This window comes from Dipodomys ordii, unplaced genomic scaffold (genome assembly GCF_000151885.1).
Source record: "Dipodomys ordii isolate 6190 unplaced genomic scaffold, Dord_2.0 Scaffold2, whole genome shotgun sequence".
NCBI classification, from domain to species: domain Eukaryota; kingdom Metazoa; phylum Chordata; class Mammalia; order Rodentia; family Heteromyidae; genus Dipodomys; species Dipodomys ordii.
The window spans coordinates 15,848,564-15,864,572 of NW_012267218.1; positions in this window are offsets into that span (position 1 = coordinate 15,848,564).

Consider the following 16,009-nt stretch of genomic DNA (forward strand, 5'->3'; position numbering starts at 1 on the left):
CTCTACCTACTTCATTAAAAACCCATGCCACTGGCAGATAAAAGGTTAAAGTAGAGAATTGAAAATGTCACCACTAATTACCACACAATTTGGAAGCAGTTAAGATCTCTTTGGCTGGGAAGGTATGACTGATAAGAAGACATAATAAAGAGGAGGTTCCAGGAAGCAGATCATATCTTATTTCTTGATGTGGTGTGTGGTCATGTGGGTATGTTCATATGAGATGATTTAGATGCTAAATGCAATTAATCATGAGGGATTTCATATATGTATATACACACATACATTGCGTTTCAAGATGCATGTCTAACTGGAAAAAAATCAGTGGGTAAGGTTGGAGCTTGTAGACCAGCTAGATGCTAAATATAGAAGACAAAAGTAGAAGCAGAGTGTAGTGGAATCAGAAATTATAAATGTCGGGAGGTGGGACTGTAGTTGTAGAGGTGGGAGGGAAGGGATGGTAGGGGAAAAACAAAGGAGGAGGCAACAATGATACATAGGAAATGTACTCATTACCTAGCTCATGTAACTGTAACCCCTCTGTACAGTATTTTTACAATAAAAACATTTTAAAAAAGAAATTATAAATGCTCTATGAAAACAGAGATCAATTAGAGCCATGTTTAATGCATGAAAGTCATTACTGGGAATTGGCTAAAATCTATTCCTTCTGTTTGGATCCACATCTATAAAACCTCAATGAGGAAGGCATAGGTAGAAAAACAAGCTTACTGCCTGGTTCTGCACTGCAGTGTTTACATGTCACAGGGGGGAACCTGTCCTATTCTAAATAGCATCAAGTATGGGAGCCTGGACCTAATCATATAAAATCTGGTTCTGTATTCAGAAGCCATCAAGGTAGGAACTGATAATTTTCATCACATTACTATAGTAAAGGACAATGTAAACGAAATGGATCTTTACAGCAAGAAACAACAGTTCACAGAAGGGCTCTCTAGATTCAAAGCCAAATAGATAAACAAATCTACACTTTGTCTCTCTTGATGAAGCACCTCACAGAGGGAAATGATTAATTACAAGTGAGCAACAATCAGGCAGGCCCTCTTCTCACCAGAAATAATGCAGAACTGAAGATCAAGGCCATCCTTTCAATACATTTGTGGACAATTACTGTCAAAAATGTGTACTAGAGAAAGAATAAGAAGACTTTTTCAAAAGTTGTACGTGTATAGGAATAGATTTATTTCTCTGCCTTGGATAAATGTTGCTGAAGTTCATGAAGGATCTTTAAGAAAAAAATCCTACCTTTATCTTAAAAAAGAAAACGGAGCCAAGAAAGCAAATGAGTTTTTGGAAATAGGGTAATATATGTGTGTGCATATATGTGTATATGTATGTATGTATATATATATATATATATATATATATTAGCTAAACATGAAGGTGAACTAGATGTTTACTTAATAGAAAGTTTGAAAGTAAGGATGAGTTAAAAAAAACAGAATAACTTTAAATTTAGTAAGAGGAGAAAATGTCCCCTTTCATTCAACAAAGGTTTACCAAGCACAACCATAAGTACTAAGAATTGTTCTGAAGAGGTGAGAAAGGAGGACAGAGAAATGGACATGGGGTAGTAGGAACAGGTAGTGAAGGAAATTTAGAGAAATCTTGGGACAGTGAGTACTGAAAGGTGTTTGAACGCCGTGGAAGGAGATTGGATGGTGCTTTCCACATGTTGATATAATGGAGAACCTGCCTCTACTTTTGGTGCTAGACTGCGAATATGTCTTAAGCTTCTCAGTACCTTTCCCTTATGCTTCATCAGGGTAAGCTGGGAAAAGACCCTAATACTGGCAGGAGATTCAAACTACTTAAGCTCCTCCCCACAGCACAAACTTGGAGCTCATGCTTGCTCTCTCATCACAGTGAAAAGTTATCCTAGTCTTTTTTTTTCATTGCTGCCTGGAGACATTTTATACTATCTTGAGGAGTGACCCTATTCTTTTTGGAAAACATGTTATTCAAGTAAAAAAATGAAACAGAACAAAAAGGGACCTCTTTCATTCCCTGGCTGGTATGTGTGTTTTTTTATACAAAAACTTTGTCATCTGGAACAAACTTTTTAGATGCTACAAGAGTTGTTTGTGTACTTGTGTAGCTATAGACATTATCATACCACACACAAATATACATAAACACAAACACACACTCACACATACAAATTAAACTCTGAAGCAAACTAGAAACCATATGATCTTTATTTAATAAATCATCTGCATGTCAGTGGCTTGTGCTTTATACTCCTAGCTGAGATTTGAGGATTGGGATTCAAAGCCAGCCTTGGCAGACAAATACATGAACTATTTTCTCCAGTTACCCAGTAAATCACCAGAACTGGAGGTGTGGATTAAGGGGTGGAGCAGTAGTTGTAATAGAAATTGTGCTTCTATTGTATCCTAACATATTCCTTTGGTTATATGATCAAGGGTGGTATCCCTTGACTGTGGGATATCTCTATTTTCATTTGTTTGATGAGAACTCATCATTTTTGAAGCATTTTGGTGGTGATTACTCTATAGTGTTTATCAGATAATTCCAGCATGTGATTCAACTCACTATTGGTGTCCCCTCTATTCATCATTTGGTTTTCCTAACTCTTGGTATGACAAGTGGTTTCTCAACTATATTTTTGACATTTCTACATTATGAGATTCTAGATCCCATGTAACTTAGTTTCCAAAGCAGATTTTCCCTGAGGAGTAGCAAAAGGGCCAGCTGAGTTCATTTATTTACTTAGCACAGTGCCTGATGCACAGCCAAAGAACAAGTGACTCACTCAGCATCAATGCAGACAGGTGTGGCTCAAGTTTACTTCTCTTCCATCCTGCTGACACCTTATCACAGAAAATGGCACCAATTTGCACCTCCAGACTAAGTGCAATCTCAGCTTCACACTGAGCTCTCCATTACCAGGTGGACAAGGAGCTAGTGGCACTGGCTTTGCATGCAAACTGAACACTACAGTCTTTATGGAAACTGAGGAAGAATGAAATACAGCAGAGTGGAAGAAAGATGTAAAGTGCCCAATATGTTTGCCCTTAAATACCTCATTCCGTACCTTGAGCCAAATGAAAGAGAGACAGGAAAGATCATGCCTTCTATCCCATCTCATACCACTTAATTCTGGCTTATTGATGCAGAATAGCTGTGGCTTTACTTCCCCTCTGTACCTGAAGATTTGTTTGTACCTTGAATTTATGTGTTTGTGGCTTTGTACATCTGATCTTACAAAATAATACTTACCAAAATGAACTCCAGGAAATGGAAACAAGAGTTGTTTTTTTTAAGTTTCTTTTTTGTTGTTTCTGTTTTCTTTTCTTTCTGGTTTATGTGTTTGTCTATATGTCTTAGGAAGGGTAAGGAGAGACAGAGAAATGGAGGGACAAAGGGTGAACAAATGAAGCAATGGTACTTACTGGACACTACATTGAAAATGAACTATTCAACTTGTGAATGGGATGGGAGGAGAAAACTGGGAGACAATGAGGAAAAGGGTGACATTGTCCAAAAGGAAATATACTCTTTGCCTGACTTATGCAACTCTAACCCCTTTGTTTTTAGCATTTTAAAATAAAAATAATAAGAATAAAATAAAAACATAGTTTAGCAGGACACCATTGCCTTAAAGCTATAATCCTAGCTACTTAAAAGGCTGAGATCTGAGGACCAGAGTTAGAAGACAACCCAGGCAGGAATCTCCATCAGGCACTTATCTCCAATTAACCACCAAAACTATCCTCTAGAAGTGCAGCTGTAGATCAAGTGGTCAAAGGCTAACCCTGAACAAAAATTCCCAAGGACAGCACCCAAGCCTTGAGTTAAAGCCCCAGAATGAGCACATACAAAAAAACTAACCCTAGGCATAATAATAATAATAATAATAGTACCTAAAATCAGATATTATTACTTCAACATATTATTTCATTTTATTTTCTAGATATTCTATGCATGTTATATTTTTGGCATTGCAATAATAGTTCATATTGTTTTATCTTCTTTACATTCCTATGCTTACATTTATTTTCTGTGTTTAAAGATATAAAGATAATTATTCTGTCACACAAGTGTTTTTATAATGAAATGCATTGAAATGCTAAAATATTATTATGAAATTGAGAAATCATTTTACTAATAGATAAATGTATAGCCAGGGATCTACCCGGGCAGTTACTCAGTAAATTGATCGGATTTTACTTTAATGAGTCCATTAGTTTCCTAAGGGTATTAGAACAAGTTATCACAAAACTTTTCATATTTGCACAATGGAGTTGAGGTTGCTTGTGTGGATGGTTCTCACTGGTCTATAATCAAAAATACTGTTGAAATGTCAGTTCTTTCTGGAGGCTTCAGGAAGAATGCATTTCTATTCTTTTTCAGCTTCTAAGAGATCTACAGATTTCTTAGATCATGGCTGTCCTCAGAGACAGCAATTTAGGTCAAGCCTTTTGCACATTGTACCATTATTACACAAAATCTCCTACCTTCTACATTTAGACATCTTTCCAATCATATTACACCCATCCAGATGATCTTCCAGTTTTAATGCCTTCTCTTTTCCAAATTGAATTCTCTTTTTCCATGTAATCTAATGTCTTTGTAAATTCTGTAGATTAGTTATGGAGACTGTATGAGAGAAATGCCCACCTCAGTGATAATCTGAATTGAATTTGCATTTTATTGAATTAAACCATAATTATTGTTGGACAGAAATAATGTGAAGTTTATATGTCTCCTACAGACTATCCTTTCTCCACTGATTATGAACAGAAGTCAGGAAAATTATGATTGATTCTGGATAGATCTGGTTTTAAAGTATAGATTAGGTCTTACATTATTCTTAAAATTTGGAAAGAGTGGGAACATTAATTTTTGAAGTTCTGTATCTGTTCATATATTCCCATAGCAAATATCTGTCAGGAATGAAGTGTCAATTTCAGTGGCACTTATCTCAGTGTTGAATGTAAAATATGTGAGAGGAAATTTTAAACCTAGAACTAGGAAGAATAGTGTGAATAGTTTATAGCTTCTTAATTCACTTTATAAGATTGACAGAAGTGAATCCCAAGGTCTTGAAGTCTTCATTTTCTTAAGTCATACTTTCAACAATGAAGAGGAATCTACCATCAGTTTTTCTGAATTCTAAGCCACAAATTCTCCATTTCATTTTAACAGATTGTAGGAGGTGAAGTGTTTATAAAGAATTATTTCAATTGAAATATATTACAATGAACGTTATTTGTCAAAAATAACCATCACATGAATAGGGAAATGTGTTGAAATAAGCCATATAAAAAGAACAAGTAAAGTCAATAGCAAGGCTTTCATAAAGAACAACTAAACATTTTAAAATCATGACATTTCTCTTTATTATTTTCTATTTTATACTCATTGTGAATTTATCAATACAAACCCATTTCTTCCCATAAATATAACCTAAGTGATATAAGCTGATATTTTGTGGCTACATAAGCTGTGAATATTGAAATCTTGAAAAGAGGTCAGGCTTTTGGAAAGCAATCAGGTAGTGAGCGTAGAATTAATATTGTTATTTCCATTGTTAAATAGGCTACAGAGAAGTCCCATACCCATTCTACCATGAAGACAGAAAGAAAGTGACCGTGAATGAATAAAAAATTGAACTGTGCCCCTAGACCCTAAGCCCTACCTAGTCTACACTGTAAATTTCCACAACTATAATAGGAAAATAAATATTTGCTTTTAGGTAACCTAATTAAAGATTAAACAATTTTGAGCAGACAGAAATATTATTGTATCAAGTCAAATGGCAGATAATTGAGGCAAACAAATTTGTTTTATTATATAATCAACCAAAACTGTGGGAAATATATTTATCTATGTACCTACACAAATTCTGACCTACACAAATTCTACAGTCTAATCTCATCCTCAAAACTAAAATTTTGGCATTTTTTTGTATCTCAGAAATAGAAATATCTGTAAATAATTATGTTTCCTGGGCAGATTTCCTTTCATTTAAAGCCAGGTGACAATAACCAGCCACTACAATGTGCAGTGTAAAAGTTCTTAATTACAGTCTAAAGTTACTCAGCCCAGCCTTGCGAAATTCCATAAACTTGACAACAATAGTTATTAATTGGAATTTACTGAACACAATCCATTTATAGAAGACAAGAGGAAAATTATAAGCTGTTCATGTTTTTCTTGTGGCAAGAAGCATCATCTAAAGAGTTTTTAAAAATCTCAAATGACTATACTGTAGTCATGCAAAAAAATTTCATAAAAATTGGCCAATAAACACAATGGAGAAACACTTGTATTGTACCCAATATAATAAGATATTTTATGTTCAATGCATGAGATCTTTGACCATGAATATTGAACTATTTTTAAGAAGTTTGTTAGATTTTTGTACCGCAAATTCATATCAGAAAATTTTGTCTTATCAAAAGAAATCCCTTGAATATCATATCTGAATGTTGGTGAACAATGGGAAATATTAATCTAGCTATCTATCTTATCTATCTATCTAACATATTTAGTTTTCAAATTGCATAGGAATAAAGAAATTTGACAGCTATTTTCTAGGGACTATGTTTTCTTCCTTTAGTATCAAATATAGGCTAGTTACTTTAGCATGTACTAGTTGTATTTTCTTGGCCTCATTCATGCATGGATGGGCTTAGCATTCTAAACAGCTGCTCTCAGTTCTATTGTGTATGATTTATGGAATGAAGCTGGTAGTATTTAAAAGTACATAAACAAAGACTGACAAATTTGAAGAATTTGGTGTACTCGAAAATGTGTTTAAAAACAAGATGAGGATAAAAACATTTAAAAACATAATGATAACAAATGGGATTGCATAAAGTTGCAGAGCTTCTGCAGGGCAAATGACATAGCTAGCAAGATCAATAGAAAGCCCACGGATTGGGAGAAGATCTTTACTAGCCATACAATGGACAAGGGTCTCATATCTAAAATATACTTGGAACTCAAAAAATTAAACCCCCCAACAACAAATCCGCAAAGAAACAACTGCCCAATAAATAAGTGGGCGAAAAACTTAAAGAGAAACTTCTCTGAAGAAGAAAGAAGGATGGCCAATAGACACATGAAGAAATGTTCAACATCCCTAGCCATAAAAGAAATGTAAATCAAAACAACATTGAGATATCACCTCACCGCAGTTAGAACGGCAAAAATCAAGAACTCTAACAACAGATGCTGGAGGGGATGTGGACAGAAAGGAACCTTACTTCATTGTTGGTGGGATTGTAAACTTGTTCAACCACTTTGGAAAGCAGTATGGAGGTTCCTCAAAAGACTTCACATAGAACTCCCCTATGACCCAGCAATCCCACTTTTGGGCATTTACCCAAATGTTTACAAACAAGACCACACTAAAGCTACCAGCACAACAATGTTTATTGCAGCATTATTTACCATAGCTAAGATATGGAACCAACCCAGATGCCCCTCAGTAGATGAATGGATCAAGAAAATGTGGTATATATACACAATGGAATTCTATGCCTCCATCAGAAAGAATGACATTGCCCCATTTGTTAGGAAATGGAAAAACTTGGAAAAAATTATATTAAGTGAAGTAAGCCAGGCCCAAAGAAACATAGGTCGATGGTTTCCCTTATTTGTAATATCTAGTATATGTATGAGTCAAACAGAAAAGGTCAGATAATGTGATGTCAGGAAAATGAACCCTTAGATATGTATTTTAATGCTTTTTCTTTCATGCATGTGTTTCTAACGCATTTATAAGATTATCTCTTTGTTGCTTTGTATGTCCCTCTGCCACAGTATAACCCCTGCTTTCACTATATTTGATGTCAGTATAACTTGTGGAGGAGATGGGGAAAAACCAGTTGTTTAAGGATACAGGTGGACCTGTTGCAACAATGAGAAGTACAAGTTGTCATGTCCAAAACGAGCTTTACAACGTCGGTGCGGGGGGGGGGGGGGGAAGGAGAAGGATTGGGATGGGGGGAGGGGAGAGGCTGGGAAGGGATGTGAAGGGTAAACCAAAGGAGGAGGCTGCAATGCTTGGTAAGAAATGTACGCATTATCCTGCCCATGTAATTGTAACCCCTCTGTACAGTATGTTCACAAATAAAATAAAATAAAATTTTAAAAAAACATAATGATAGGTGATCAAACAATTCATCATTAAAATTAGGTTACTTTGTGGAAGGAAGTGAACTTGACATTTACAGAATAATATCAGTCATAAATAATTTGTTCGAGGTGATCCAAAGGTTATAATCATGTCACTGTTCATTGATAGTGGATCAATGGCATTAAAGGGTTCAGAAGCCTTTTTGTACAAGCCTGCACTATTGTTTTATTGTTTTATTGAAGAAATCATTTAAACTGTTAACAACCTGTACCATTATAGGTGAACTTGTAACCACAATATTATCTGTCTTGTTTACTGTCATTAATGAATGTTGTAATTTGTCAGGACTCTTTGTACCAACTGATTTCTTAGAAAGGTTTAATTATATGACCTGAAACTGAGAAATAATTGTGTTCAAAAACAATTTGTTAAAATAGAGGTAACTGGACTGCATAAGACTTTTAGAAAAGTTTCCCAACATATGAAATGCCTATCTATCAGAATTTGCACTAGAAACTGGACTTCCTGCATTCTATATATGAGAATCATTCATTTATTCAGGTTTCTCCTTTGAAATGTTAATAGTCCTTGAAGGAATACATCTTTATAAAGACAATAGGTACATTTTCTCCTTATGTGGTTTTACTTAATCATGACGTAGATAGTATCTTGTATTTTGTTTTGAGATTGATTCCTTTCAGAAAAAGTTTGCATATCATAACTTGATTTTTACCTGTAAGCAAGTATGATTATAACTCCTGCTTTTTAGCTGAAGAAATAATAAAGCATTCAAGTCTAGAGTGTGTAAGTTAGAACCTGATTTGAATGCACGTTTGCAGGTGTCAGTATGTAGAATGCAAATTCATCAACACGGATATGAACATTGGTTTTCAAATGCTGGACTATAGATGAAACAGGCCTGATGGAGACAGGGTGTACCCAAGAGGCTTGTTTGGATAAGAAGCACTGGAAACTGACTCTAAAGCAATGGAAAGGAAAGACATGAGAAAGAAATATTGAACAAAAAAAAAAGGAAAGAATGATGGACCACTCTTCTCTGCCATTTCTAATACTTTGTTGTCCATTGCCTCTGACTTAGCCAATAATGCAGTCATTCATTCCTCAGAAGAGTTATATTTCTCACTCGAAATGTAGAGAGTCTCTGAAGCTATAGCATATAAAGCCCAACAAAGATATCATGAAGCCATTATCGGCAGAATGCCAAGGAAGTGCAGCCTAATGAGGTCATCAATAAATAATTTATTCTCTTGAGTGGAAAGTCTGAAATGGATATCACCACAGAGCTCTTCCAGAAATCACAATGGGCTGGGAGCACTGGTTTAATTTTTGGTTGGTTCCTTTATTTGTTTTTTCCCCTTCATTCTTGTTTCAAGATGCCAAAGCTCAGCATTATCAAGCAGCAAAATACAATCTTTTCACTGATAGGAAACTTTTCACAAAGTGGGACTTGCAATTAAGCAAGGATGGAAGGAAGGAAGGAAGGAGGGAGGAAAGGAGGGAGGGAAGGAGGAAGGGAGGAATGGAGGGAGGGAGGAAGGAAGGAAGGAAGGAAGAAGGGAGGAAGAAGGGAGGTGTGGAATGAATCTTTTTAGTACTGTTCATGAGAGAGATTTTAAATTCTAGCAGGTATATTAATTTAGAATCTGCATTTTGTCAAGACCACAGGTAATTTGTAGTATATTTATATTTTAAAAAGACTGGGAAACTCTAAATGCAATGGAAATGGCTTAGTTGTATACTGAGTTATGAGTTATAGTATAACATATTACTCATAACTCAAAAGATATAGTATAACTCCCCTGAAAGAGAGAATTCTTGTGTAGGGAAGAAGTAATGTGTTTTTCTCACTTGGTAAAAAAAATCCATGGGTGAAATGTTTATAAAAAAGACAGTTCAGAAAGCAAAAAGCATAAAATTTATATGTTTATGCCAGATGAGCTTTCAGAATTGAAGATTCAAATAAGTAGAAAGTCTGTGTTTTTATGTACAGTCATGAAGAATAATGATTAGAAGACAAAGGATCTAATAATGATGATTTAAAAATGGGAGAAAGTGATTGAGGCTTTTTTATCCAGATTGTTTTAGTATTTCTACATCTATTTTTTTCCTCCAGACATAGTGGATCCCTCTGGAAGGAGGGTCTTATGACATATTTTGGGGAAGGTCAAAGAGTAATTCTATAGCTAACGGCAGGGGAAAATGGTGGAGAAATTAATAAAGACCTCCCTGCTTCTAATATTCTATCAAATGCCATGGGACCATAATGAGGTAACATTTCTGAATCTCATCAATAAAATTCAAAGTAGATTCACTCTTTCCATAATGAGAAATCTTACTCACAAAGACTGTTGTGATGAGGAGAAGCAACTAACAAGTATAATATTATCTACAAAGAATAACCAGCTGCTCTGAAGTATCAATAAGAAAAGACAGTTTCTCATCCTGAGATCAATCTGTGTGGCTCCCAATGCTGAACAGTGGGTCACATTTCAGGGGCTCTAAGGAAGAAAGGAAATTCTACTATAGTGTCCAGTTAGTTGCAATGGACAAATGATAGGTTAGTGGGAAAGATTAACCAGGTTAATCTTTTGTGAGACTAAGATTAGACATTGTTCGGGACTGTGTCTGGCCTGGTCACTGGTAATGTTGTGGTCAACCGTTCAGTGATCTCATCCACATCCTGCAAAAAGAGTGGCTCTCTTTTCTGGCATATGAAAGGGAGGTTCTGTTTGTTTGTCTTGCAGTACTGTGGTTTGAACTCAGGGACTTTCACTTGTTTGTCAGGTGCCTGACCTTTATCTATACCATCAACCCTTTTACTTTAGCTATCTTTGAGACACCATCTCAGATTTTAGTCCAGAACTAGCCAGACCAATATCTTCATATATTTAAACATATGCAATTACATATGTACATGTAAATATTTAATCTTGAATGGCTGTAATTTTGTACTTATAGATTGCCTGGAATAACAGGAGTATACCACCAAACTCTTATAGTTATTGTTGAGATGAGATCTTGCTAACTTTATTTCCTGGGCTGTACTTGCTCCAAAAAGAATTTCCTGTTCATTGCTGTTCATAAGCATCACAGGACTCAAGCAAAACCCAGCGTGGTTGATGTCCAGTGTGTGAAAACACATTCCTAATCTGCCCTTCTTCTTCCTTTTAATTCTTCTGTCTTTCACTCCTGCTCTTAAAGATCACTTTCCAAATATCCTACTTAAATGTCAATCTTTCACATTTTTACATGGGGGGGGGGCAACTAGGCAACTTTTACATGTAGCCTAAATTGAGATTCAATGTTACGGAATAAACAGTAAAACTGGAGAATCAGCCTGGAATCAAATATCTCTAATATTGGAGAAAATTTAATTGAGTAAGGAATTAGCAGAATCCGGAACATCTAAAGGCCTATATTCAAACTCCTTCAAAGTAATCAAAGTAGAGTGAACAAAGTTAAAACTCACATTATTTTAAAGGATTATTTAGTGCAATATGGACAATTAGAGCAGACTCACTGATTGTTCTGAGGATTAAACACTGGAAAGTACAGAAAAATTCTCTGAATTATCTTTTTATAAGGCTAGTTCTGGGGCTTGAGATTAGGGCCTAGGTGCTGTTTCTTAGCTTTGTTTTTTCAGGTCTAGTGTTGTACCACTGAGTCACAGTTCTACTTTCAGCTTTTTCTCTTGTTAATTGAATTTTCTTTTCTAGGCTGACTTCAAACCATGACACTCACATTTCAACCTCCTGAGCAGCTAGGATTACAGGTATAAGACACTGGAACCTGGCTTGTTCTCTAAAAACTACTACAGTTTCCCTCATATTTTTCATGTATGTATTTTATGCCTAAAAAGATGGTAAAATTAGGTGAGTTAAAACTCAGGGAAGAAGAAAAAATTTAATTTAATGATTGGTACATTTTACAGGCTCTCAGCACAGTGTCTGCCACATAATTGGTATATTTATTAATCACCAAAAAGAACAGGAGTCAGCTTTCCTTAAGAATTAATAGAACTAGCTTTCTCTGCTCTTTAGCCATCCAATACAATCCCATCAGTGGCCACTTTACAGTATTAGTTCTGAATTTCCAATGATTAGTACCCAGTCAAAAAGCTCTCTTCTTTACTGCTGTTTCTCCATGTTTCTAGGTTCTCATCTCTTTGATTCTGATTCCTATAGTTCCTATCACTCTCTCTGTGTTGGCTTCCTTCTATTATACAAAAAAAATCCTGAAATGATCAGCTCAGATAGAGAAAAGTTTCATTTTGCCTCAGTTTTGAGGATTGAATTCCAAGACCTACTGGGCCATTCCTTTGGCCCTGTGGTTTCATAGTGCACCATGGTAAAAACTTGTAGGAGACAGTGCACATTCACTTCAAGAAAGAAAAAGAAGGAGAAGCCAGTTTTCCTCCACCTCCTTCCAGTGAAGGCTCTTCAGTGCCCTAACCCCCTCCTCAAATAGAGCCCAAATAAGTGCCAAACCTTTAACATATGGAGCTTTAAAGAATATCCCAGAGCCAACAAAAAATACTCTACTTTGTCTCAATCTTTTTCCATTATTTTGTGTGTTTTGTAGATTCCCAACACATTTTAATGGATACTTAGTCTGAAATTCTTTTAGCTGAAGCACAGTCTACTTTCTTATTTTCCAACTATATCCTACTTTACACCATCAGTTAAAAAAATATCTTTGGGAATAAAATGATAGCTGTCTTGATGGTTTTCAAGCCACCACATTACATTGTTTCCTGACAAGTTTTCAAATGGCTGTCACTGAGTTCTTGGATATCAGCTTTGTCTAAATTATTCATTATTTTAAAAGCCCTCAAAGAATCAGTCTATTGTATTTTTTTCTATTTCCTCTGTTTTGTAAAATGGCCATGATTGAAGCTCAGTGTTTTGTTTTGTTTTATTTTGTTTTCTCTGAAGGGCAAGTTAATACTTGATGCTTTAAGGTTCATGTGGTCTCTCAGAGGTCCTTAAGTCTGGAAGGAGATTGAGTCTATACTACTATGGGGAGGGGAAGGGAAAAATAATTTTTTTGAAATAGGGATACAGGTGGACCCATTGAAATAATGAGATGTACGAGACACTATGTGGAAAAATGAACTTTACAACTTTGTTGGGGAGGAGGTTTGATATAATCATGCAGATGGAAGGGCAGGGATGGGAAGGGAAAAACAGGAGAAGGCAACAATGCTTGATAAGAAATGTACTCTACCTTGCTCATGTAATTGTAACCCCTCTATATGGTATGTTCACAATAAAAAAACTTAGTTAAAAAATAAAAATTAAATGTGCCTGCATTCCAGCTTCAGGTAGAATTTGGATAGTCAGTATAGTTTTCTGACAAATGTTTAACAAAATACAGAATAAATTCAATGAATTGAGCATGTGTTCAAATTTCTTGCATCTGATTGTGTTGTGAATATCTTCTTAAGTCATATTTCTTGGGAACTCTTGGTCATTTTCAAGATCTTATTATAAGACCCAGGTAAAATATATCTGAAGCTTTTATTCACAAATTTAATTAAGGAACTTTAGCATTACTTTCCTTATACTCCTGTTTGTCTTCATAGTCATTTTCTTTCATTGGGCATAAAAATACATTTGCAATCTACATATCAGGGAGAAATGCAGCTTTCTTTTTTTATTGTGAAAATACTGTACAGAGGGGTTACAATTACATGGGCAAGATAATGAGTACATTTCTTATCGATCATTGTAGCCTCCTCCTTTGTTTCCTCTTCCCATCCCATCCTCCCCTCCCACAGCCCCCCCCAACCCTCCTCCCCCACCCACCAAACTTGTAAAGTTCGTTTTTGACATAAGGACATGTATATCTCATTGTTGTAATGGGTCCACCTGTGTCTCTATTTAAATGATTTGTTTTTTCCCTTCCCCTCCGCAAATTATACCAACATCAAATACAGTCCCCATGGGCGAGGGACATACAAAGCAACAAAGAAATAATCTTATAAATGTGTTAGAAACAATTGCATGAAAGAAAAAAAACATTTGTATACATACTCAGGGTTCATTTCCCTAACATCAACTTATCTGACCTTTTCTGCTTAACTCACACATATATTAGTTATTGCAAATAAGGAAAACCATGGGACCTATGTTTCTTTGGGCCTGGCTTACTTCACTTAATATACTTTTTTCCAAGTCTTTCCATTTCCTAACAAATGCAGCAATGTCATTCTTTCTGATGGAGGCATAGAATTCCATTGTGTATATGTACCACATTTTCTTGATCCATTCATCTACTGAGGGGCATCTGGGTAGGTTCCATATATTAGCTATGGTAAATAAGGCTGCAATAAACATTCGTGCTGGTAGCTTCAGTGTGGTCTTGTTTGTGAATATTTGGGAAAATGCCCCAAAGTGGGATTGCTGGGTCATAGGGGAGCTCTATGTGGAGTCTTTTGAGGAACCTCCATACTGCTTTCCAAAGTGGTTGAGCAAGTTTACACTCCCACCAACAATGAAGTAAGGTTCCCTTCTATCCACATCCCCTCCCACATCTGTTGTTATTAGAGTTCTTGATTATAGCCATTCTAACTGGGGTGAGGAGGTATCTCAATGTTGTTTTGATTTGCATTTCTTTTATGGATAGAGAGGTTGAGCATTTCTTCATGTGTCAATTGGCCATCCTTCTTTCCTCTTCAGAGAAGTTTCTCTTTAAATCTTTAGCCCACTTATTTATTGGGCAGTTTTTTTTTGAAGATTTGTTGTTGGGGGATTTAATTTTTTGAGTTCCAGGTATATTTTAGATTGTCTGTTGTATGGCTAGTGAAGATCTTCTCCCAATCTGTAGGCTTTCTATTGATCTTGCTAGCTATGTCCTTTGCTATGCAGAAGCTCTGCAATTTCATATAATCCCATTTGTCCAACCTTTCTTTGATTTGTTGTGTTTCTGGGTCTCTATTAAGAAAATTTCAGCCTGTGCCAAGGAGACCTAGGGTTTCTCCTATTCCAACCTGTAATGTTTTCAGAGTGATTTGACTCTGAGGTCTTTGATCCATTTGGAGTTGATTCTGGTTCAGGGTGATATGTAAGGATCTAGCTTTAGTTTTCTACAAATAGTTAACCAATTTTGCCAGCACCATTTACTGAAGAGGCTTTCTTCTATTCTATTTTTTTTAGATCCTTTATCGAAGATTAGATGGCTATAGGTCTGTAGGTTCATTTCTGGGTTTTCAAGTCTAGTCCCTTGGTCCTGAAGTCTGTTCTTGTGCCAGTACCAAGCTGTTTTGATTACTATGGCTTTATAGTAGAGTTTGAAATTTGGTATTGATATTCCTCCAGCAGTGTTCTTTCCATTGAGGAGCGTTTTTGCTATTGGGGTCTTTTATTGTTCCATATGAATTTTTGGATTGCCTTTTCTATTTTCTTGAAGAATGAGGTTGGAATATTGATAGGTATCACATTGAATTTGTAGATAGCCTTGGGAAGTATTGCCATTTTCACGATATTGATCCTTCCAATCCAGGAGCATGGGAGTTTTTGCCATTTTTTAAGTTCTGTTTTGATTTCATTTTTCCAAGTTTTTAAAGGTCCTTCACTTCTTCAGTTAATTCCTAAGTATTTTATTTTGGGGGGGGGGCTATTATGGAGTTGCTTTCCTAAATTCAGCCACACTTTTGTTATTGTTGGCATACAGAAAAGCCATTGATTTTTGAGAGTTAATTTTATACCCTGCTACTTTGCCAAAGTTTTAATCAGCTTGAATAATTTGGGAGTGGAGTCTTTGGGATTCTTTAAATACAAGATCATGTCATCTGCAAAGAGCGAGAGTTTTACTTCATCTTTCCCTATTTGGATCCCCTTTATGTTTGCATCT